Source organism: Strix uralensis, chromosome 11, assembly GCF_047716275.1.
Source record: "Strix uralensis isolate ZFMK-TIS-50842 chromosome 11, bStrUra1, whole genome shotgun sequence".
Classification (NCBI taxonomy): Eukaryota; Metazoa; Chordata; class Aves; order Strigiformes; family Strigidae; genus Strix; species Strix uralensis.
The window spans coordinates 23572771-23596292 of record NC_133982.1 but is presented as its reverse complement, the minus strand read 5'-3'; the positions used below and the strand labels follow the sequence as shown (position 1 = coordinate 23596292).

The 23522-nt window shown below is 45.3% G+C and overlaps 1 long non-coding RNA gene across 1 annotated transcript; it reads right to left on the bottom strand.

The window, feature by feature from the left end:
- Window positions 1-16858: 16858 nt before the first annotated feature.
- Window positions 16859-18008, bottom strand: LOC141948504 (uncharacterized). The gene is made up of 3 exons (XR_012630492.1): window positions 17992-18008; window positions 17247-17361; window positions 16859-16877 (listed from the first exon to the last, which is right to left on the bottom strand). It is a non-coding gene; the product is annotated as an uncharacterized LOC141948504 (long non-coding RNA).
- Between the last annotated feature and the right edge of the window lie 5514 nt (window positions 18009-23522).

Sequence of the window (23522 nt, the reverse complement as noted above, 5' to 3'; positions counted from 1 at the left end):
TTTTCGGGTCTTTTTCCCCTGTGTACCCCAGGATCCCAGGTATTACCTTCCCATCACTAAAGTCTGCCACAGCACCTGAGCACAGTCCTGGGCTCAGACCCAAACCACGACCCATGGTGAGAACTGCTTTCTGCAAGGCTGTTTGCATGCTTTTATTGTGGGCCCAGAGGAGAGTCTAAGGAGGCCGATCCTTTATTTTTATTGCTCCCACCCTATGAATGTTCATGGTTCCTTCTCTTTCCCCCCTGCAACCACAACTGGAGGGCAAATGCACAGACCCTTCAATTCTTGAAGCGTCAGTGGCTTTCAGTGAGGTTGGGGTACCTCATGTTGGGGAAAGTGCCTGATGAAACTTCAAGACAGAACACTAAGCCAGAGCTGTCATGCACGTGAACAGCACTGGGTAAAATACAAACCTGACAGCACAGAGCTAGGCAAAAGAGTTGGCTGGGGACAAGGCTGGGTGCTCTGAGAAGGGGAGAGGGCTCAGGGAAAGCTCACTAGGCAACTGCGTGTGCCCAAACATATGTGGCAATGTCCATGGCCATGTACAGGGAGAGAGGGAGTGCCAGGCCTGGCTGGAGCCCCTACCCGGGGCCATGTCTCTGCATGCCCCCCTGGAGGAAGCCACACCATGGATGAGGGCAGAGCTGGTAAAGCAGCTCCTTCCCTGCACTCCCTCGCAGCAGCAGGTCTGAAGCTGCTGGATGGGCTTTCTTGCACCCCACCACCCCTCTGGGACAGCAGGCGAGGGGGCAGTGGGAGCAGCTCCTGCTCCCGGGGCAGCGCAGTGGAGGACGGGCAGCCCAGCTTAGCACCAGAGTGCTGCGTAGGCAGCCTTGTTGAGCCTGGACAGGCAGGGCCTTGGGATGCTGCTGGTCCTGGGGAGCTCAGGCCTGGCACCCTCCTGGCTGGATGGGGAGGAAATGCTCTGTGTGGGCACCTGCTGCTTCCCGAGAGTTTTCCACTGGGGACAACCAGGCCCATCATAACATGCAACTGCTAAATCAATTCCCTTGGCAAGGAGGGATGCTAACCAAGATCCATCCTCTCTTCCTCATGTCCTCAGCCTGAAAGCCTGGGTCCCTCACACCGTGCGGCTCCATGGGGTTGAGACAAGCCTGGAGCAGCTCCCAGGAGCACCCCTCCCTGCCCTGCCCAGCCCTGCCTGGCCAGGAAAGATCCCTGCCTGGCTGCCTGGAGTGGGAATGGAGGGTGCTGTCTGTCCTGTACAGGGAGGTTGGAGACAATAGACCAGACCTTGCCGTTCCAGCTGCTGAACAGGCTGTACTACAGAGGAGCTAGCAACCATTTTGCTTATAATTCACTCTTTCTTGCCTTCTGATTCATGGCCAATGTCTCATCTGCATCAGGAGCCTGCCACTGATGGCCAGCATGGCACCCGAGCCAGTGCCCAGGAGGAGGCACAAAAAACCCCAGGTTTCAGTGGCTGAGCTCCTGGGGACCTCTGTCCAGCCTCCAGCAGTAGGTGGATAGGGATGAACAGACCAGGCCCTCGCAGCATGGAGAGAAGAGCTGGGAACCCTCCTGTCACCTTTTCAAACTGAGTCATCTCCCCAGGGGAGATGCTTATTTTAATGGTATAAAAATGAAAAATAGAAAATGTGAACCAGCAGTGCCACATTCTGTGGCACTGGTAAACAGAGCTGCAAAATTCTCCCTCTGCAGACGGCTGCCAGAAAATGTCTGCAGTTGCAGTCTAGAGCCCAGCAATGTCTCAGCTGCAGAGAAGCCAGCCTCTGTCCTCTACCTCTAATTTTTCCTTATTTGATCAAGTTTGACAAAGGCTGTGCCAGAAGCAGGTTTTAATGGTGACTCAAGCACACGTCAGCTCTACAGAGGTGCAGCACAGGCGTGTAGGCACTGGGGCAGCATTCAGGTCAAAACCAGCAAGCCCCGCATCACTGCAAGCACGGTTACTCACACCTGAATTCCTTCTACCTCCACCTTATTTGGGATTTTGTTACAGGCACATTTAGAGCACAAGGAGAGCCATCTTAGAAGGATTTCTCCAAAAGCAAAAACTCATACTGGTCTAGAGGTTCAGCCAGTGTTTCAGTGGAGCTCTACCGATGTTTACCACAAAGAGAGAGAGAAAGAGGAAATGCCTCGAAACAACAGAATCAGAATTATCTGTAAGGTGCTCTGTGATCAAGGTGTTGTCTTAAGAACAAGGGGCCAGACACATCAAAGTCTCCAGGAGATAAAGGGGAGAAAAAAAACTCAATCAAAAAAAACCCCCAGGTGCGGTTGAGGTCTTCAGCAAAAAATAACAGATGAGATAAAGGCTTGTTTTATTGCTCTTCAGACAGCAAATCAGGGCAGGTTTCAGGAACTGCAAAAGAAAAGCCAATTCTGCTGCAGTGCCTGAGAGGTGAGGCACGGGGTCTTTGCCCTCTGGGGCAGTTGGCTCCCGTGACTTTGCTCTGTTCACAGAAGCTGGAGGCAGCCAGTTGGCAGGTCAGAGTATTCTCTGGAAAGCAGCAAGGTGCTTGCCACAGCGCCTTGCAGTGCACATGCCATTAGTGCGTCGTTATGAGCAACAGAGTTGAGAGTTATATAAGTTTCTATTCCCAATTAGATCTAGCATAGTGACTGTTCAACCTATACTTGGTCAGAAATCATCTTTGAACTGCTAGTTCCAGGCCTTTTTCTGATTAAAAATTGACCATAAACCTGTATATGGTCAGGTTGCAGCCTCTGGGTATCTCAGAGACTCTGTTGTGGACCTCTCAGCTGTCAAAGGGGGGAAGCTGGCACAAACCCTTGTACTTTCATTACAGGCAACTCTACACATGTACCTCCAAACAAGTCGAGGCTGCCTGTAGGGACATTCGTGCTTGGCAAAGAGAATTACAAGTTTGATTCTAGCAGCACTAAACAAACCATTTACCTAATCAGACGAGAGGGTCACACAAGTTACCAAAGGATCCAAAAAGAGAAGTTCCTGGCCTATACCCTATCCAGAATTCTTCAGGTTATGTTGTTGTGATGTATTTCAGTCCTGACGGGGTGAAAATCAGGTACTGTATTCAGGTTGGCAAGCCATGTGTGGAGGGCACAGACAGACCCAGCCCTCCCGCTCTTGCCTTCCTAAGCACAGCTCACTTGGGGCAGGGTAGGACTGCAGGATCTCTAACACCTTGCACACCTTCTGCACGACCAAAAGCAGAACATCTACACAGTCTGTGCTCCAAAAAAGGGTCTTAGAAAAGAAAGGACTTTTTCCTCTGCCTACTCAGAAATGAAAAGATCAAGTGAGAAATCCTGACTCAAGTAAAATGAGCAGGACTTTGCCTCTGATTTCAACAGGCCCAGCTTTTCACCTGGAGAGTCTGCTCTGCTGTTGAGTAAGGAGATAAGCTGCCAGCAGCAACAGTCTGGCCTCGGAAATCTGGAGGGGTTTGTTGGCTGATTGCAGTAGCAGCAAATGCACAGCTCACCCACAGTGCAGATGTAACTTGCATGCTTCTCGCTTTCAGAAAAGCTGAGGGCTCTGTGTTGTTTATTGTGCAATAGGAAGACATTAATAATCATGCCTGACGATGTTTAAGAATGGAGATAAAATTCTCTGTTATCATGGATTATCAGTTTGTCAAAGGGGATGCTGGCAGACAGAAGCTTTACTGGGATGAGCTTTGCATTTCAATGAGCAATCTGCACAGAGAGCTTTCAGCTCCTCTGCACATCAGATCCAGGCAGAAGCAGATCTGTGCTGAAGTATCCTTCCAAGATGCCCTGCAGTGCTCAGAGAGGTCTGACTCCAGCCAGGTCACGGTCAAGGCTGTCAAGGCTAGGAATTATAGACAGCCTTAACTGTAGAAGACGCTGCGCTGCAGGGTGATTAATCAGGGTTTTAGAAAAGCATACTGAAAATGACCATATTTCCTGCTGTTTATAAAATGCCGCAAAAGTGCAAACTGGAGGCACTGCCATAATGCTTAAACCTCAGCACTCCCTCAGACCCGAGGTGCTCAGATACCCTCATGAAGAGAATGGTAGAAGCACTCAATCCAGCCGCCTTGAAAGGACTTTAGGGGCTTTGCTGGGAACTGGAGCCAACCCCAAGCACCCAGGTAAAGACAAAGAGAGCGAACGCGTAGGCAAACAGCATCTCACCTTGTGAGGACTGCACTTAGCCCCACACAGACAAACCTTGCTGCAGGCGTGCTGCTGGTTCTCTAAACCAGTGGCGATTGCAAGGGAACCTAGAGTGGCAGTTTTTTCCCTCCCAGCCTCTCCCCAGCACCATACTTCTCCCATCACACTTCTCTACCCCGCAGCCAGTCTATGAGGCAGGTAAAGCACCTTCTTCAGCTTGCTGGACAAGCCTAACGAAGGGCTCTTCTTTTAGAAGTAATTTCTTTGCTGTTCATTAGTCTTGCATGATGCCTGGGAGTGGAATAGTCTGAATTAGGTGCTTTTCAAGAATCAGTAATACCAGTATGAAACTTTGCACAGATCCGAACTTAAAACCGATGCTCAGCATGAAAAAAAGATTATCACCCCTTCACATTTTCAAGCCTCTTTCTGCAAGCACAGGAGCTAGAAACATCTCTCCTTCCTCATCTCCCTTTAAAAAAACCCTTAACCTTCCCTGAAATATTGTGCATCAAGCAGCTGTCTCTTTGCCAAGCTACCAAGTATCTTGAGACTCATGATGGAGTCTCAAGAGCTGATGAAACTGCCCATGCACGTGGTTGAGGAGGCTCTGGGAGATGAAAGGCAAGCCACATCCCTGCTTTGGGCCTTATTTCTACCATCCACAAGTCTCGCACAAGAGACAACATTGGCTGCATAAATTCTCAAGGCCCTGAGGAGCTCAGTGCAGGAGCAAAACCAAAATCTTCTGGTATACAGCACCAACCCTCTGCCACGCTTTAAAACAGACCTGAAAATGCCAGCAGCCACACTGATATAGTCACAAGACAAAACACCGTCTGCTCTCCATTTGCTCTCCAGGATGCAGCCACCAGGCTTGTGTGGCTGTACATGCAGGGAGCATCTGCTGTGTGTGCAGGGAGTGTCATCGGCTTGGGCACACACACACACACACACACTCCTCATGTGTGCACATGCTCATCCGCTACAGCCTTACACCGTAAACACAAGCTGCTGCTCAAGCACAGTGCTTGGCTGAGCTCCCTTCCACCTCTACAGTACTTGAGTAGTTCAGAAACAAGCAGATTTCTGGGATAAAAGCAACCAGCCATTATTTCTTCTGCTGCAGACCTGCTCCCGCAGGGTTCATACCTGACATTTGCATAGTGCTCTTTCCCATGGGGCCCCCATGTGTGATAAAGACATGCATGCAAGGAGGGAAGCATTATTATCCCCATTTCTCAGGTAAAGGAACTCAATGCTTTGCACATACTGTGCATTCCCTGCAGCAGAAAGGCAGGAATCCAGCCCCAGGCTCCTCCTGCCTCACGCCAACCCTTCTCGATGCAGATTCCACCCATTTCTTTTTGTGCGATCCACCACAGACCTGGGGAGCAGGTCCTTTTGTACGGCTCTGACTTCATACTTGAAGCTTGTTCTCTCCCTCTTTAATTCTTCGTAGTTTAAGCTGGATAACCCTTACCAGGTTGTTCCATACAGAACAGGGGGTGGGGGAGTAGTGCTGCTATTACTTTTGCTGGGGTTTGCCACTATTATTTTTGCTGCTCTTCTCTAGCGTGAGCCACCACTTTCTTCAACTAGAGCATGCAAAACCCAGACCCAGAATTTCAGCTATAGCTGTGCCTCTGCTGAAAGTGGCCAGAGAATCACTTGTCTGGGTCTTGCTGGCTAAACTGCTGTTTTTCTGAGCCAGTGTGACAGTCCCCTTGCATAGCCCCCACTAGGTAATGCAAAAGTACAGTTTCACTCCATCTAGGCAAGGCAAAGGCAGTCAGGAACTCGGGAAGGCAAGTGCAAGGGATCCTCTGGATTGTATCCCCGTTTCTCTCCGTGCCTGTTTCTACATGGCAGGGAAAGAGGTTTGAAATGCATACCCCTTTGCAAGCCACCGGGTCCTGAAGGTCCCCTGGCAAGCACAGCCCTAGCACAGTTGCCTGCACCAAACAAAGGGCAGCAATGGCTGTGGCTGAAAACAATGTTTGGAGGCAGCAGGACCCGCATGCATTTGACAAAACCTTAATAGACTAAGCACACAGCGTGGGTTGACACAGCTGCCACCCTCTCGCTGCCTCTCTCCTCTCTACAGTTTGTGCTTTGCTGCCCGGGGCAGAGGATATAGACTTCTGGCCAGGTTATATGCCTTCCCTCCCCTCAGCTGAGCTGCCCCAGAGCAAAGGGTCAAGGTTTAACCTGCCCATCTCCACCTCCCCTCGCTGCCCAGGCGTAGGGCTTGCCCTTCCCAGTTAACACCGATCATCAGCGCTGGTTCCACACCAGCCAGCCTTCACAGATGGCCGCAGAGTGGAGTTTTCAATACAAGAAACAGTTGAAACAACAAAAACCCTGCCGAGGCTGATTCAGCTCGTGAGCCTGCATCCCATTAAGCAAGTCATTTTTTCCAGTTGCTCGGCACAGGAACCGTGTGGTCGGGTACAGCTTCCCAGGCAGCAGCTGGCTGTGCTGAATCACCTCTCCCAGCCAGCCTGCTGGCAGCCAGCTTACTCCAAACTGGACCGAAGTTGCTCCTTCTACACGAGGAAACAAGTCCTCGTGAAAACAAGTCCTTGTGACAAGAACTTCCAGCCAATTTTATACTGAACCCACACTGGCAATCCAGCGCATTTCATCTACTAGCAGCCCTCTCAAGAGCACACTACTGCATTTTGAGAGAGTGATTCTGGCCAATGGAGACCTGCCCAACGCAAAAAGGAGGGAGTTTCTTAATGTCCCCACCTGGCACCTCTCAACATCTCGCAGGTGCTGCTCATGGTCCAGAAAGCAGCGGAGGTGGCTGTGATGCTTTATGGGGTACAAGGGGCAGCACAGCTCCCGAGGAGTCAAAAGGAGGCAGACACCAGCTGCGGCTCTTGCAGAGAGCCAAGGCAGACAGATTAAAACAACCTTTCCCTCCTTTGTATCATGTCCCAGCTTCACACACATCTTGTCCCTTCGAGGCATCCTAATTCAAAGCGCTAAAAAACTCTCAAAACCTGGTAAAACCTACAGCTCGTGGAACAACTCTACAACTATTTTTCTCCTTGATCACTGCTGGGTTTTTTGCTGTTCGTGAAGTGATGCAGCCTCCAGACAGGATGTGGTTTGTGCCATTCTGCATGTCATCCACAGAAGATGCTAGACTGAAACAGTCATCAGCTGGGAGATTTCAAACAGAACTTTAAAAAAAAAAAAAAAAATTAAGGTAGATATCATCCCCAGGGACTCACAAAGATCCTACAGTACATTAGGAATGAAATTCCCATCCAAAAGGATAGGTGATATCTACCCACCTTAAAAAACAAAACTGAATGTAACTGCACCTTTCAGGGATTGGCTGCCTTTGAAAACATGTCCTTTAGTCATTTAGCTCAAGCCACAGTTGCTTTTAATTTAGCTTGGGAGGCTCTAACTCAAGGAACAGCTTGTAATTATTACTGACATATATACTGCTCTCTGAGGTAAGACACACTGAATTGTGAGTTTTAGTATCAAAAGGATAAATATTAACTGGTTAACCATTTTGCAATTGTTAAGCAAAGTCTACAGATATAGGAGTTTGCTTAACAAAACAGTTCAGAGAAGTTTGCTGTAGCCCTGGACATACTTCCAGGCAAAAGTCATAACCAGGTTGTGCTGGAATCACATGAAGAAGATGATGGTAGAATTACCAAACTGTTTGAGGATTTGACCTCTGGAGCAGACTTGATGAATGGTTTTGGATTGAAAATGAAAGCTCTTATCCACTGTGCAAACACCTACTTGTTGGAAACATGAGGAGTCATGTAACTGATAATGCCAAATCTGATAGAGATCACGGAGCTGATCCAGAGGCACAGACACATGCAGGATCCTTTCTGTGCTCTGACACAGTTTCAAATGTTGGCCATGAAGCTTTGGATGACCCTTGGGTGTTTCACCAACTACTAACCTTTAGAGAAGCTCAAAATGTCCTGCTCACTTTCATGGGGGTCAGCCTTTATACTTCGAGATTTCTGCTGCTTTTTTTCTATTTTCTTTTACATTTGCCAGTTCTCAAAAGAAGATAGCTATTTAACAGTATGAAGCAATGAGCACCCACATAATGAATGTTACAGGCATTTCTGTGACAGGCAGTTTCCCCAAAAGCACCATCAACAGCCTGGTGCTGCACTCATTTACACATGTTCACTCGTTGTTGCCTTCCCTGGCAACTGTTCAGTATCCGTGCCACGGCAAAAAACTGGCCTTAGCTCCTCATTAAACACCGTGTTCAGCTGCATTTTGTTTTTGCCAGATTACAATGCTTTGAATTTGGATGAATGAGTATCACATTACAGGACAGTGTCTGATCTAGATAATCTGAAGCCAAAGCAGCGCTAATCTTGCACCGAATCCATGTCAACACGCTTACTCATGTCTCCTGGGTTAGGGAATGTAGCACTTTCCCTTCAGCCTGAGGTTGGACCAAAAATACCAAAGAGACGCTGGCAGAAACTGTAATTATAAATGAAGACATCACGAAACCAGCCCTGCATAAAACCGAGATCATGCTCCAGCCTTGAGCTGGCTGCTGCATTAGAATTACTGAGTAAAAACAAGTACAAAATTTATCAGATCACTGGGAGACATTACCTTTGTTTCATACCTCTACCACAAACCATTATAATGAAGCTATAAAGTGTTACAGTAAAATAAAACTTGGCAAGCCATACACACCCAGGTTTTTTTACTTAAAAGAAATTTAAAACCTGGTTTTACCAATTTCCTGGTACAGGATAGGACGTTTTTAGCCCACATAAAAATGCACATTTTCATTAGCTATGAACTGCATAATATTTAAACACTGACAAAATCTGAACTGCCTCAGATATTTTTTTTCCTTTGGGCTAAGTATATATTTTGGAGACTGTCCATTTACTATCCGGTAAACAGTATACTTCACAAAGTGACCCGTTTCCTCCCCATGCGGCCAAGACCATTTAGAGGAGATGTTAATTCACTTCCTGTAATGCTTGTGGAAGAATTTTCCACTGTGAAGCAGGTCAAGAGCCAGCAAACATCCCTGGAGCTCTGTGCAAAACCCACACAGTGGAGCAAGTCAGGGAAAGCCCACGCTGAAGAAGCGGAGATGGGAAATGGGAGATGGAATGGCAGTGCCTGCCCAGCACCGGGCCGATATGTTTTGCTTGATGGGAGGTAGTAGGAAAAGTGTAACAAAAAGTTATTAAGAGAATCATATTTTTTCCTAAAGCCCAAAGGCACCAGACTACATGATTTCAGAGTACCTCCTATAGCAGTAGGCTTTGAGACCTGAATCCCCAAAATACAGAGTGCCTGGTGCCCAGTGCTGTTACGCCAGGCAAACTCTCCCTCCTGGTGCTCTCTCCTCCCAGCAGTCCTCACAATCCTGTTTACTGTGTGGGGCCATTTGCACCCATTAGTTTCTGCAGGGTTAGGTTCACATTAAAGAAAAAAAACCCAACTCAAATCCTTCCACCTTTCAAGTGTTACAATACTAATGAGTGAGGACTTCCAGCACAAGAGCAAAGGCTTAATGATCTTAACATCACTCTTTAAAAAGAGAACCACCATAGTGGGTCAGACAGGATCAGACCAACAGTCAGTCTAGCCTAACGCTGTTTCTGATGCTGGCCAATACAGAACATCAACGAAAGAGCAGAAGAGGATGAAATCAGGAGGAATTCAGTGGCAAGTTTCATCATTCCCTTGGAGATGATGGAGAAGACCAGGACTGGGCCACAGACCAAGGTGCATGACAGAAGAACACGAGCTGTGGAGCTAGTCAAAGCCTCCATTTTCACCTCGCCTGCATCCAATGCTCTTTTTGTCACAGACAGCAAAGCACCTGCAGCTCACCTTCCTTGTCTCTTTGAGGCATAACTTGCCTCAAAGCACCAGTGTGTTTGGGAGGTACCCAACTTACTGAGAAGGTGCTTGCACAGATTGCAAAAGTTCAAATGGCTCGACATACCAAATGCATCGGATTTAATACCTATAGCCTGTCTCTGCCAGAAAGGTACAAGAGGTCCAAAGCAGCCAGAAAACACGGAAAACCAGGTGAGCACTTGCATATCCTGGATTTCCAGACATCCAGGAATTCCAACAAATGTGCAAAACGTCCAGCTTCCCTTTGGATAAAACTCGTAGGTAGAAGAAAGGACACGTCTACAGGGAAGGCTCCTGCTTAGAGAAGGGGTAGAATCTTGTTATTAGACCTGACTGAAAAATGCCCAGCAGACATTGAACAGTATGACTTCATAGCTCTCTGCCCGTTTGTGGGAACATTTTGACAAAATGATGAAATGACCCAAGACTTCAAGCCAATCTGTGGTACTGGGAAGAGTGACAAATGGGTGCTGTTGTGAGAAAGCTTAGCAGCACTGTGAAATCCAACACTACTCCTAAATTGCAGATGGAACTGGACAATTACTGCTCTGTACTTTCAATCAAGGATACCACACCTTGTCTTAAGACTCTTCATAATGCTTTCTTCTGTCCTTGAGAATGCTTTTTGTCTGCCATGGCAGCTGGTTTTCCTCCATGAGCTGATCTCATGCAAGCTGTAGCCTCACTGGAGGTTGTGATGTGGTCAGACATAATGAAGAACAGGCACCGCAATCTCTCATTGTGATCTGACTGGCATTTGGGCGAAGATCTCCACACCAGTTCAGCTAGTGGCTGATGGGGATGCTAAAAAGTAACACAGCTTCTAAAGTCACTGATGTGAGAAGGAGCTGGTAAGTACTTTTACAACATTTTGAGGAGATGAATGCTGACTATTAAAGTCAAACTTTTCTGAAGAAACATAATGTAAAAAAGATAAGCAGATATAACAAAAGTCAAGAAAGCAGCAGTCTTAAAAACTACTTGTATTCAACTGTAGTCACTGTTAAACATCAGAGCTCTTTTGCAGCTTTGTTGTTTCAGACACAGAGAGGTAAATAATATGTTGTGCTATAGCTGTTTGTTCTTTAGAACAAACATGGAATATTGTATTTTCATGTAAATATATAATCTTGAATGCTTATGAGGTGTTACTTACAAGGAGAAGGCATGCATAGTAAAGAAAGCCCTGTGTTACAAATAATAAATAAAGGAAATATAGCTGAAGTGTTAGCAAAGACTTGCATTACTAGATGAAAAAGGACTTGAAGTAATTTCTGAAAGCTTCTTAGAAGCATGCATACAGACAAATGCATCTGATCATTCAGAAATCCTATGCTTGGACTGTTCCATTAGATTTGGCTTCCCTTCTTCACTGCCTTTTCCAAGTATATTTTTTTCTATGTAAAGTATCTTCTGAGCAGCATCCTTCTATATTTCTTTAAAAATAAACTTCAAGTAATGATTCAAAGCCTCTGAATGATATACTTTTGCAAATAATCCATTTTTTTTGGTCACCACAGGAGCAGTTACAGACAAAGGAAAATAAAACCAGAGCCTATCAATGTCTGATTTAGGTAAGAATCAACCTCACATTCACTGCACAGATGAGTTTTATCACTTTTATTTAGACCATTTTTGACTAGCTTATTCACTCATATTGCCTTCTGGGAGAAGACTGATCTGGAATATTTTTACAAAAATGCAGTGTTTACACAGGGCTTCTTGATACAGTCTTTGAACCCACAGAATCCAGCTGGATCTCTGCTGTCTGCGACATTTGCCATACGTAGTTTTAGAGACTAACATCAATAAAAGTAACGTGCAGTTCTCAGCATCTTGCATGGCCATAGTGGAGTTGAAGGGCTCTGTCAGCTGGCATACCTTCAAAGCACTGTTAGAACAACTTTATACCAAAACAAGCTAATTACCACAGTTTGCATCCAAGATGGGCTCTCATATATTATTATATTGTCAAGGAAAAAACTGCGGCATCCCTAAAGATCTGAAGAAATTCCCAAACTAATCACTGTTGTATATAACCAGTTACATAGCAGAACATTAAAACACTATGATATTTCAAAGCTGAAAAAAAGAGTTTAAAAAAAGAAAACCACTAAATATCTAAGATTACAAAAATTCATTATAAAGGATCAAAAGGAGCTTTAAATTTGACGCCACTTCACTGTCCTCCCACACACCCACCAAGCACGAGCAGCCCTTTCACTGCCAGACATTGTCCCAGACCCCACCCACCAACATTTTTATATGCCTGTGTTGAAATAGCCTCCTCTTGCATCAGATGCAAAAGCTACACTACCAACCGCACAAAAGCCACAGTCCTCCCTATTTTGGTCTACATACCTCCGGAAGAAGTGGCAGCAAGAGCTGGAGAGCCTTGTCTACCTGCACCACTTGCTGTTGACTGCCACATCTCTTGTCTTGCAGCCCCCTTACTCTTCACCAGGTAAGGCTCATGAAGCACGCTGCAAGAGACACATTTCCCAAAAATACATAAGGTCCACAGTAAAGATAGTTAAAAATATATCCTCATGTAGCACACTCCCAGATGAGGGGAGCAATAGGAAGTCATAGATCAAATTATTTGTGAAAAATTATGAACTTCCAGATCAGAGCTTTCTATTTGTTGTTAAACTTCAACCCAGAACTACCTCTCTCTCTGGATCACATTTGTTTTTCTTGTTAATAACCAGTACATACTTATAGGCTGACTTTAGTTTTCAGTAAGAACACATTTATGTTTTTCACCAGGAAAAAAAAAAAATCTATTCACAAAGACTCAGTTTAACCAATCTGATTGATATCTGTGAAGCATTTCAATAATTTTAAGACTGCCTCATACTGCTAGCCACATTTTGAAGCCAAAGCCAATGTTGCTTCCACAGAGGATGGGAGTGTAAGACTGGAGACCCCTCTGTGATCATTCACCTTGATTTCCACAGGCCACAGGACTTGCTTCACAGTTTCAGTTTGAAGGTTCAAACTTGCATGTTCATTTATCTCTAACACATAAATTGTGACCAGGCTTTACAACAGATGTCCCCACGCTGAGAATGGGTGGAATCAGAAGGTCCAGGCTGGCTTGGTAAGCTATCCTAAAGGCTCTCTATGGATAGCTTTACATTTAAAACAACACAAAAATCACTGGATTTCTCTCACCTGCTTTCTGAGCAGAGAGGATAGTGTCTGATCCTGACATTTGGATAGTTTTATAATGGGCAAAGAGACGTTATTGGTAGAGGTTTCACCCTCATGCTCAAATATCTTACATCAAAGGGCACTTCTGGGGAACAGCTAATAGGATCCGTGGCCAAGTTCATAAGGCATTTTGTATTCTTTCCACGCAGAGATCAAGGGTCTCGTGCTCGGTAGCTCCCTTTGTCCCATGGCCAAGGCTTTGCTGAGGGAACATAACACCAGCTATAACTATCAAGTGTAGTATTTGCCCCAAGAGAATTCCCTTTCGGGGAGTTACTTGCTGCAGCACATGAGAACCAGCACTGGGGGAAGACAAAATCTCTCCATATATTCTGACTTCAGCCCTGACCAGCCACAATCAAGAATCAAACTTCAGTTGGCAGTTTGGTCGATGACACACAGCTCTAGTCAAAGTACATCAGCTCTCTGCAGAGCTATTGAAAAAAAATCCCGTACAAACAGAATTTTAAAAAAGCCACCACCATGTCTAACTAGCAAACAAATGTGACAGGAATTGGGTTTCCTCACCAGGGCACAGACATCTATCATTAGAAAACACCAACTTCTTAATCAGCTATTTGACCATCCAGGGTTTTTTATTTCAGCGGAGAGAAAAGATTCAGGATATTTTCAAGTCTCACGGTGGGTTTCTGTAAGAAGCGGGACATCCTGCCTGCTTTGTACTTCTGCTTCCCTTTGTTTGCTTCAAGTTACACAGATTAGCATTGCCAGTAGATTATTTGCAACACTGACTAAAGATCATCACTGTAGGGACACCGAGAAAAAAGGGATCCTCTGCAGCTGTCAACAGCCATAACATAACCACTCTGGAGTTATTACAACTTTCAGCATAAGCAGAGCGCAGCAAGAACGCTGCTTGTTCTAACAGACCATGTCCATGGGTAATTATTTATAAAATTGGTGGTAGCTCAAGCTGGGGACTGAAGACTCCACCATTCATCGACTGTTGTTGAAAATTATCTTACCAACTCTTGAGTCTTCTTTATTTGAGCAGACAAACATTACTACAAAGGACTTATTCTAATGAACTTATTTATGCAACCTATTTTATGGTCATTAACTTTCATAAAATTAATCCACATACAATTTTAATCTGTGGAATCCAGGCTCATAAATCCAATGGTATCCACTCATTGAGAGAAAAGAGGAAGTTCAAAATTTACGTTAATAAGCAGATGATGAAGCAGCAGTGCTCCACGCCCCAACCATGCTATGTGTGAAGAAATATGGAAATCCACCGTTCTCTTTCTTGGACTGCCTCGAAATGTCTCTGTCTTCCTCTGTTCAGTAACCTTTCCATCCCTGTTTACTCCCAAGTGAAACAGATCTGAGTATACCTCCTATTAAAATGAGGCAGGAGTGAAACTGATAAAATTTTTTTTTTTTTTTTTGGTTAATTTACAGGTCACCCATGAAAGCAACAAAGTAACTCTGTGAGAATTTAATTTTACTTTAAAACTTAAAATCCCTGAGTGGACTTATTCACAAGGAACATGCAAAGTTCTGTTTCCCTGCATGCTAAGGGAGCCCGCTAGCAGCAGCCAGGTTCTTTGCACTAATTTTCTTCCTGAGAGTTATCACTTACCCTCAGAGGTTCTGTCTCTTTTTTTTGGGGAAAGTTAATTCAAACCAAGAAATACTACAATTTTAAAGTGAAATAGCTATTTTGGACGGATGCTATAGAAACTGCTGTTTTAGAGCAAAAATGCCTTTGGAAATTCATTAAGCTAATCCACAATAAAAAAAACTCTCTCAACCTGGAATATGTTTATAAGACAAGTTAATCAGAAATAGTTTTAGTGGGACAGCCATTCCAGAATAACCCTTTGAACTCCTGCTACAGCTGTGATTACTCTTCTGCTCCCTCTCTCTTTTCTCTGTTGCTCTGTCTCCTTCAAGCACACACAATATGCATATAAACAAGACCCAACAAATCCTTTTCACCAACATGCCCTGATTTTTGTGTGGTGATGTGTGTTTGGTAGGGGGATCAACTACTACTTCATACAGGACTTAAACTGTTTCTGACAACCTTCTTAATAGGCAATGCCGTCCAGCCCAGCAGGGCTTCTCTGGAGCCCCAGCGGTAGCAGTGTCCCAGCTTTAACAGAAGGAAACAGAGATATTGGGACTCAATTTAGATAAAGTGACACAACAAATTGACGTCAAACAGGATTAGTACCTTCGTATCTTGGTTCCTCGGTAAATACTTTAAATCAACAAGTTACTCGCCTTAATTCCCGTCTCTCAAAGGTATGAATTAATTTTTGCTTTCAAATCAACTTTCTTGTGAGATATTGAAGCATTCGGGAATAATTCACGATGAAATTAATTTAACACGGCGTAAATCCTGAATAGTAGCATATGTACATACCAGAATACAGAATGAGGACCCTGCTAGTATCTAAAAGCACCAGTAACACAAAACCCTAGCTTAGCACATCTTAAAATCAGACACATCCAGTTGGGCAGACAGCACAGAGTTGACTGAGAACTTCCTTACAACCAGCCTTAGAAGAGTTGAGAGCTGAAGCCGTGAAGCCAGGTCATCTTGTAGAGGCTGGAAAGAAAAATGCTGCCCAGACCTGATGACCCAGAACCGTCTGGGGAAAAGCTGGTAGTGGTACAGAGACACACATTTCTTCTTGCTTTTTCAGTTTCATTCACAAGGTTAAGGATCCTTGTCACACACACTTGCTATGAGACTATTGTCCAATCACTCCCTACCCAAGCAGTGAAACATTATTCTACACGTCCAAATTCATCCTTATAAGGAAGAAGCTGGAACAAGTTTCTTATGTAAGGAACTTCCATTGCTACTGTCATTTCACAGAAAATGGGGCAAATTTATTTTTGCTTTTAAAAACAAACAGAAAAAAACCCCACAAACCTAGCCTAAAAACAAAGCAATACCAAAATGAAAAATTTGCTGTGAGTCACCTAAAGCGCACCAGGGAATCCCCAGAACTTCTTTGATTAGAGAGTAATGGATTTGCATACAGACACATAAAAGGGACCTGAGCTAGGAAATAACACTCCCTCTTTCATTTGAACAAATACCAACTATTGATGCATGTCATGAGCTGTGAGATGCAAATGGATTTCAGAAGACTGTGGGCCCATCTGCAAGTTATTTACCCTGCGGAGGGAGTGACTTGCAGCAGTGTTTGTTCTTCTGCTGTGGAGAAGAACAACCCACAGTATAACCATGTAATAATCCTGTGTTATAATCCTTCAAAACAAAACCAAAAACCCCACCAAACTAGGACTTGCAATGAAAATGCTTTAATCTCACCTGTGCATGCCAGAGCAGGCTGGGACGCAGACGGGACACTGCTGAGTTACACCACCGTGTCACAGTGGGGTAAGGCTTGATGCTGGGAGGAACTCTGAATCTTCCAGCTGCTTTCACATTGCAAATACATCACCAGAGCCCAAGGAAAGTGCTGGACAATGGGATATTAATTTACATCCTGACATGCTGCAGCCAAGCAAGGGACTAGGATGGCAGTGAAAGCAACCAGAGGGAAGAGTTTCTCAAGGATAACTTGGAGATGTTAAGACTTGAAAGTCCAGAGGGAGCCTCACCACTGAGCAGCTGTCTGCACAGGGAACTGGAGGAGAAACCGAGAAAGCCTCGGAGTTAACAAGTTATGGGGTAAGGCAGAAAACTGAAACAAGCTGCCTGCAGCAGAACTTGGTCAGCCCAGTTAAAGCTCAGATGAAGCTAAGTCTTCGCTTTAGACTAATATTTACACTGCTTCTTCTCCCATGTTCGTGAGTCTACAGAAATCCTACCCCATCGCACTGTTATTTCTTTATAAAGTGATTAATACAGGTTAGCTTGTTTGAAAGCAGGGAAGAAGGCCAGTCTACTTAATTCAAACCACAGTGAAGTCTCGTGCAAGACCACATCACATCAGCATTTCTCTGTTCAACGCTCTCATAAAACATGGGAAAGTCACGTTAACTTTAACAGACACCTGCATTTATCTTGGTGGTAGCTGTATCAGGTTGCTACATGCCACAGGAGAGTGAGGTAGAAGGCAACGTGATGCTTGGTGTCACATTGTGCTGCAGTTCAAAGGAAGTCGGCTTCTGTACAGGAGAAAGTAATTAGCTGGGAACAATGGGTATGTCCTGGAATGGCAGTCTGGGGTGGGAGCGCTGGGCTGGATCCAGTCATGGCTGGGAGGGCTGATGGAGTAGGCTAATGGTTGGCTAGCTAGGACAGGAAAAATAAACTGCCTTATTTCATACTTTTACCTTTCACAGTGTCTAAATAATATGTCTACGCATTTAAGTTTTCTGTTTAAACACAGTTAAAATCATAAAACCAGAAATTGAAACATCTACCAGAAGAAAACACAGCAGACAAATCATAAGAAGATTCTCAGGCACCAATATAACTGGATGCAAAGGCAACTGCAGGAGCAGTAATTTCAAAATAACAGTGTTTTACAGGACATGATGCACTAGGGCTCACGCTGCGACACCGCTCACTAAAGCACAGCTGCTGGGGTTACCGCAGAAATTTACCTGCAGCAATATAAGGCCTTACCATGGACTAAGTGTGTATGAACTTATTTAGCCAATTACCATAATCTGTGTTGAATGCCATGTTGTCCTGATGAACTGGAGTGCTATCTTACCCGAACTAACCAGCACAGAGCCAGTCGAGGTACGCCTGACATACTTAACAGCCAGACTTTACATCTGCTGACTTACCAAAATACTAGTCTTTTTATTTCTGTTGCCTGCTCAGACACGTTATAAGTGACTTGCTGCATTTTGTACCACTTCAGATGGGGCTGTAACAGCAAAAAAAAGGAATTTAGTAATACCTGGGACCAAAGACAGTAGTCTCAGTGCAATGCTCCTGATTTCATATATATTCTAAATAGATTGTTCGCAATGGAGAAATCAGAAATTAAGCTATTTCCCTTTCCTTTGCATTTCTAAAGATCTTCATGTGACTTCATCCCACGGTGAGGCTGTGCTTACTAACTGTTGCCTCGAAGTACATCATTATCTACAAGATGGATTCAGCACAACAATGAGGGAGGCATCACTAACCGTATTTTACAGAAAGGGAAACCAAAACACAGAGCCATGAGGTCTCTCCCCCAAGGGCCATCTACTGAAACCAGTGACCGTTCTCCTGGCAAGAGTGGAGCTTCAAGCACATGCTGAGTCCCAGTGACAATAAAGGAGAAGGCATGCTGCCGGCCCTCCACGCAAATTAGAAGACTCCCTCACAAATAATTTTGTCAGAAAATCTCACCACCATGCATTACCCCTGAAAATGTCCCTGCTGCAGATGTTTGCCACAGGTGGAACGGCCGTTCCTAGATGGAGGTCAGTGCCGGGCTCCTGAGTGGGCTCAGTTGGACCAGCAAGGCTGGCAGCACAAGGCTCGCTTTGAAGCGTGGATCAAATACAAGCCATGATTGTTCCTGTGGCACTGAGCAGGAAACCTCATTCCAGCAACCAGAAATGAGACATTAAAGCACAAATTTCAAAACTTGTTGCCACAGAAGAGGCCTCCACCATGTGGCCCTTCAAGCTATGATATTATTAGGGGGGTGTGAAACACTTGTCAAGGATTAATCTTTCTTAGAGAAGCTTTCAAGGAACATTTATAGGAAAACCATTGCTGTAAACTTTACAAATCCATCTGTACACAGAAGTTATATGTATAAACATATAAACAGTAGCTTCAAAATAAATTCATTTTGACTGGAGGAGGTTGGGTACCTCCAGCAGCAGATCTAAGGAAACCTCTGCAAAAGCAGATGGTTCTGCTATAAAGGCAGGAGCTGGAGAGAAGGCATTTATTCATGAACCATATCCAAGCCCCTCCCAGTCCAAGCCAAAGAGAAGTATACCAGTTCTCAATAGATGAGTGACCAGAGACAATTGGTGGTGTATTGGTTTAAAGCCACTCTTTCAGCTACACTGGTGCAAAGCTGTTTGCAGGTCAAGTCTCAGAAAAAGTATTTCTAAAGTGCAGTTTCACCTGAAGAGCCAGGAAACTGGGATTTACAGCACCATGCTCCATTGGAAGATGGTACTCCTAATCCCTGAAGCTCTACTGCCTTATTCCTGTTATTAGGGCTGCCAAGGAGCCCTCAGAGTACAGCCTGCAACTGCACCTCCACACCAGCTCCTCCAACTGCACCCAGGGCTTTTCAAGCTCCTTTAGACCCCCACAATTTCTGTTCCCAACAGGCACAGCCTTGACAGGAGCATGCCTCCTCACAGTGTCCATGAGGAGCAGACTGCCCAGGTCCTGATGGTCAGCTGTTCTTCATCTAAATCTCCATGGGGCTCATATTGCTTCAGAGAGGGGTTGATCTTCACCAGCAGTTTGCAGGGATGACTGTCAGCCAGCAGCCAGTTTTCTGAGGGTGGTTCTCCCAACCCTGGCACAGAGATCATGTTGGGAACGGGAAGACACATGCATGGAACTGAAGCCTGTTCCCATCAGCTGAGGTTTGGACTGTGGAAGTGCGCTTAGGTGGTGAAACATAATCAGCTTCAAGTGTCTGCATGACACCACGCAGTCAGAAACGGGGACAGGAGCATCGCTCCTGCCTGATGCTCGTCAGCAAGCCACCTCAGGTGCACCACTGAGGGGTGAGGAGATCTCTGCAGATGTGCCTAGCTCCCCCCAGGCAGTTCCCTGCAGAGAAGTGAATTTATCCAAACTGTATCTACAAAGGCTCCACTCCCAGGATTTCTTCTAATCGCAAACATCTGAATAACTGTGTCAAACACTTATGTGCACGATGACCAGCAACACAAGCACTTCTTTCTGATGTTGAGGTCATCTGAAGCCACCTAAGTTATGTCTGTTAGCTAGAGAGCTTGCTGGTCATGTTTGCATGGGGGAAAAAAAAGCAGCAAGAATGAGGATGCATTCTGGGAAGGATTACTGAACTGACAGAGAAGAAAGTGCAATTTAGCGCTAAAAAGAATGGTAACACAAGGAGATTGCTGGATAGATTCTCCGGTTATGCCGGTGGGCACTGGAGAGGAATCAAAGAGACAGATTCCTACAGGAGCAAAGCATGCTGACTGCTGAACACTTTACCTAAATGGATCCTATGGGCACAAACACAGCTGCTAAATGCTAAACATTTGCAAAAATGCAAGCTAGAGCTCTCTAAGGCCCACAGGCTGACTACAACCTGTCCAAGACCTACGCAATGTGCCACATAGCCACTAGCATGCTGGGTTCAGAAACTGGATTCACACTGGTGGTCTCAGCGGAGAGGTGACAGGCTAAGGACACCTGCACTGTCTGATGTGCTTCAGGAGAGTGTTTCCCACAGTGTCTCCCTGAACACTGGGATATTTACAGCTGCTACCCACATCTCTGCGGGCTTCCCCTGAGGGCAGAGGAGCAAGGACAGGAACTTCAGTGGAAATGCAAGTGGGACTTTCAGTGATTAGTAATACTCTTAGTCCAAAAGCAAGCATAAACCTGGACAGGAATCTCCTCTTGGACCACTGGCTATCACCAGCAGCTCTCTGTGCCATTTTCTTTTCCAGCTCCCAATTCACGGGCTGAATTCACACCTTTACTGGGTCATTTTTTGTCCTTCACACAATGCAGCTCCAACTCTGGTGGCTCCTTGCTCTAAGGGAGACGGTCTTTCCTTTTGTCAGCCTCTGTACAACCCTTTCCAGGGTCCAAATAGGCCAGTGCTTTTCCTAAGCTCTAAACAGAAATTAAAACAAATTGCCATTTGACCAGTTACACAAAACAAAACCTCCTTCAGGAGGTATGATTTGTGGATTAAAGTTTTTTCCTTTGAGCTCAACGCAACCTAAAAATCTCTTCCGGCAGCTTATCACAATTTAGCTAACCCCAATCCTTAAAAGACTTCTCTATCTCAGCACACCAACGAAGGTCTTTGTCAGGGAATTTCCAAAAGCCCTCGGCAAACCTGCTGCACACAGGGTATAGTACAGGCTTCTGAATATCACAAAATGTCTGAGATGCCAGAGTGAGAAGTGGGGGTTTGGATGTCAGGAACAGAACAAGTCTGGGCATTATTTCACTTTGAAACCTTTTGCCAGTCATCTGGAAACTCATCACATTGTTCTGTGAGCATGAAAAATGGGGGGCTTCAGCCAGAGCACACTGCTCCTCACATCCAGGCTTTATGTGGTCCTGGAGAGGTGGCAGCGGCTCCCTTGGGTAGACTGGAACTGGTCAGTGAAACAAAAATGATGGAAAACAACTCAAAATCCCTCCTGATTTCCAGCTGCTTCTTCACAGACTGTGCTTCTTTCACCCTCTGAGACATGCATGAACATGAGACTAAAACGTGTGCAGTCCAAGGGATTAACCAAAGGATGCAATGAATTTGTTGGGAAAAAGCAGACTACATGCCTGCAGTAATGAAGGCCATAAAGAGATGGCTGTTAAACACTGTCACAGGCTTCTTTGGTAATGTTTGTCTATTCATGATAGCTCTGTGTTGTAGCCCTCTTAAAACCCAGAAAATATTATCATGATGTAATCTTACCAGTTTCATGGACAAGACCACACTTAAGAGAATACCTGAAAGCCTGGATAGGCAAAGAGAATATTTTCATTATATTCATCTAAAGAGCAAGATAAACTCCACAACCAGCAGAAAATGCATTCACATTAATTTATTTGCAGTGGAGCTACATCTTGCTAAACAACCCAAAATTAGCTGCTGCCTGGAGCTCAAGCTCTATGAAAATATGTCTATGCCTCCTTGAAAAAGTCGAACATCATATACAAGTACTTACTAGCACACACAGAGTTAACATCTGTGCGTTGCCCTCTTAAACAGAACTGGTTTTGAGATGTATTTGTTTAAACAAGTTAACAGAAATGTCAGAGGCCATTTCACCAACTGCATGTGACGACAGCCGCCTTCCTCCTCTATCAGCAGAGAACAATTACACACTGGGAAACAAGGGCTTACTAATGTTGAGTCAGAGCAGGAAAATCTGTCCAGAAAATACATGCAAATGAAAAAAACACAGACTTTGCATTCTGTTTTCCCCCTCTTCCTCCTTTCTTCCCTCAAATAACACGAGCTAAGCAGAGACTGCCTCTCCTACTCTGCCTTGAAAAGCCCCATGGAAGAATTTGGCACATCAACAGCCTCATCTGTTCCCACAACTCCCGCATGGGTATTGGTAGTAAATAGGATGTCTGGATAAATCCTAGCTAAGGTTAATGACTTCTGGTTATCTCAGAGCAGGAAACTTTTCCAGGAGTATCAGGAAACAGCACGTCTTTCCAAGGATGGGCTTGTGCATAAAGCACAAGAGCTCTTGGATTTACTCCAAGATGAGAAGCTCTGGACTTTCTATAACTGCATGGACAAACCATGCTGGTGTTTCCCTTCAACCATAAGTCTGACTGCAGGGGATGTGGGAGGCTACCTTCCTTCACCTGTGTAAAGAACCCAGGGCCAAAGGGCTTCTGAAGTGCTGGGCATAAGGGCCTGCAGAGAATTCCATTTTCTTTGACTGTAAGAGCCATCTCGTCAATGTTTAAATGTAAATACTGACTAATAATCATGCACACACAGGAACTTACTGACAAGATCAACTGTGAAACACCAAGTTCTCTCCCATGTACACCCCTCCTCACCACCTCTCCTCTTTTCCACACCAGAGGTGACTTTTGCAAAACTTCCCTAATGTCAGGAGGATCCCCGTATTTTCTCCCCCAAAGTGCTGCATTCCCACTCTGACACCTTTTGGAGAAATCACGCCACCGGTTTTCCCTGCCTACAGGCAGCAAAGCAGCCCCGGTGCGGGCACTGGCAGGGCCACGCTGCACCGTGTCTGGACTTCAGCCAGCGGCAGAGAGCTCTGGCTGCGGCCCCTGCCTTAGACCTGGCCCTGCAGGCACCAGTGGTGCTGAGCAGAAGGCGCTGTTTGAAGCCAAATTTAAGGTCAGTCCTAATAAAGCACATGGCAGCAGTCTAATCGCAGCAACAAAAAAAGATGTTGATGCTTTTCTCTTGAATGTGGATCATGAAAACAAGCTGTACCTGAATCAGGCACAGCTGACAGCTCTCCCCAGCCAAAGCCCTGCAGTCGTGCCTGCAGCGCTCCGTGTGTGACAGAGCCCTGGTCTGATGGCCTGGCACTAATTCTGTACAAACAGAAATCATGAGGAAAAACAGGGTTATGCCCTACTTTGCTTTGGAGTTGATTTCCATTTACAAAACTTACTTGATTTCCACTTGCAACCA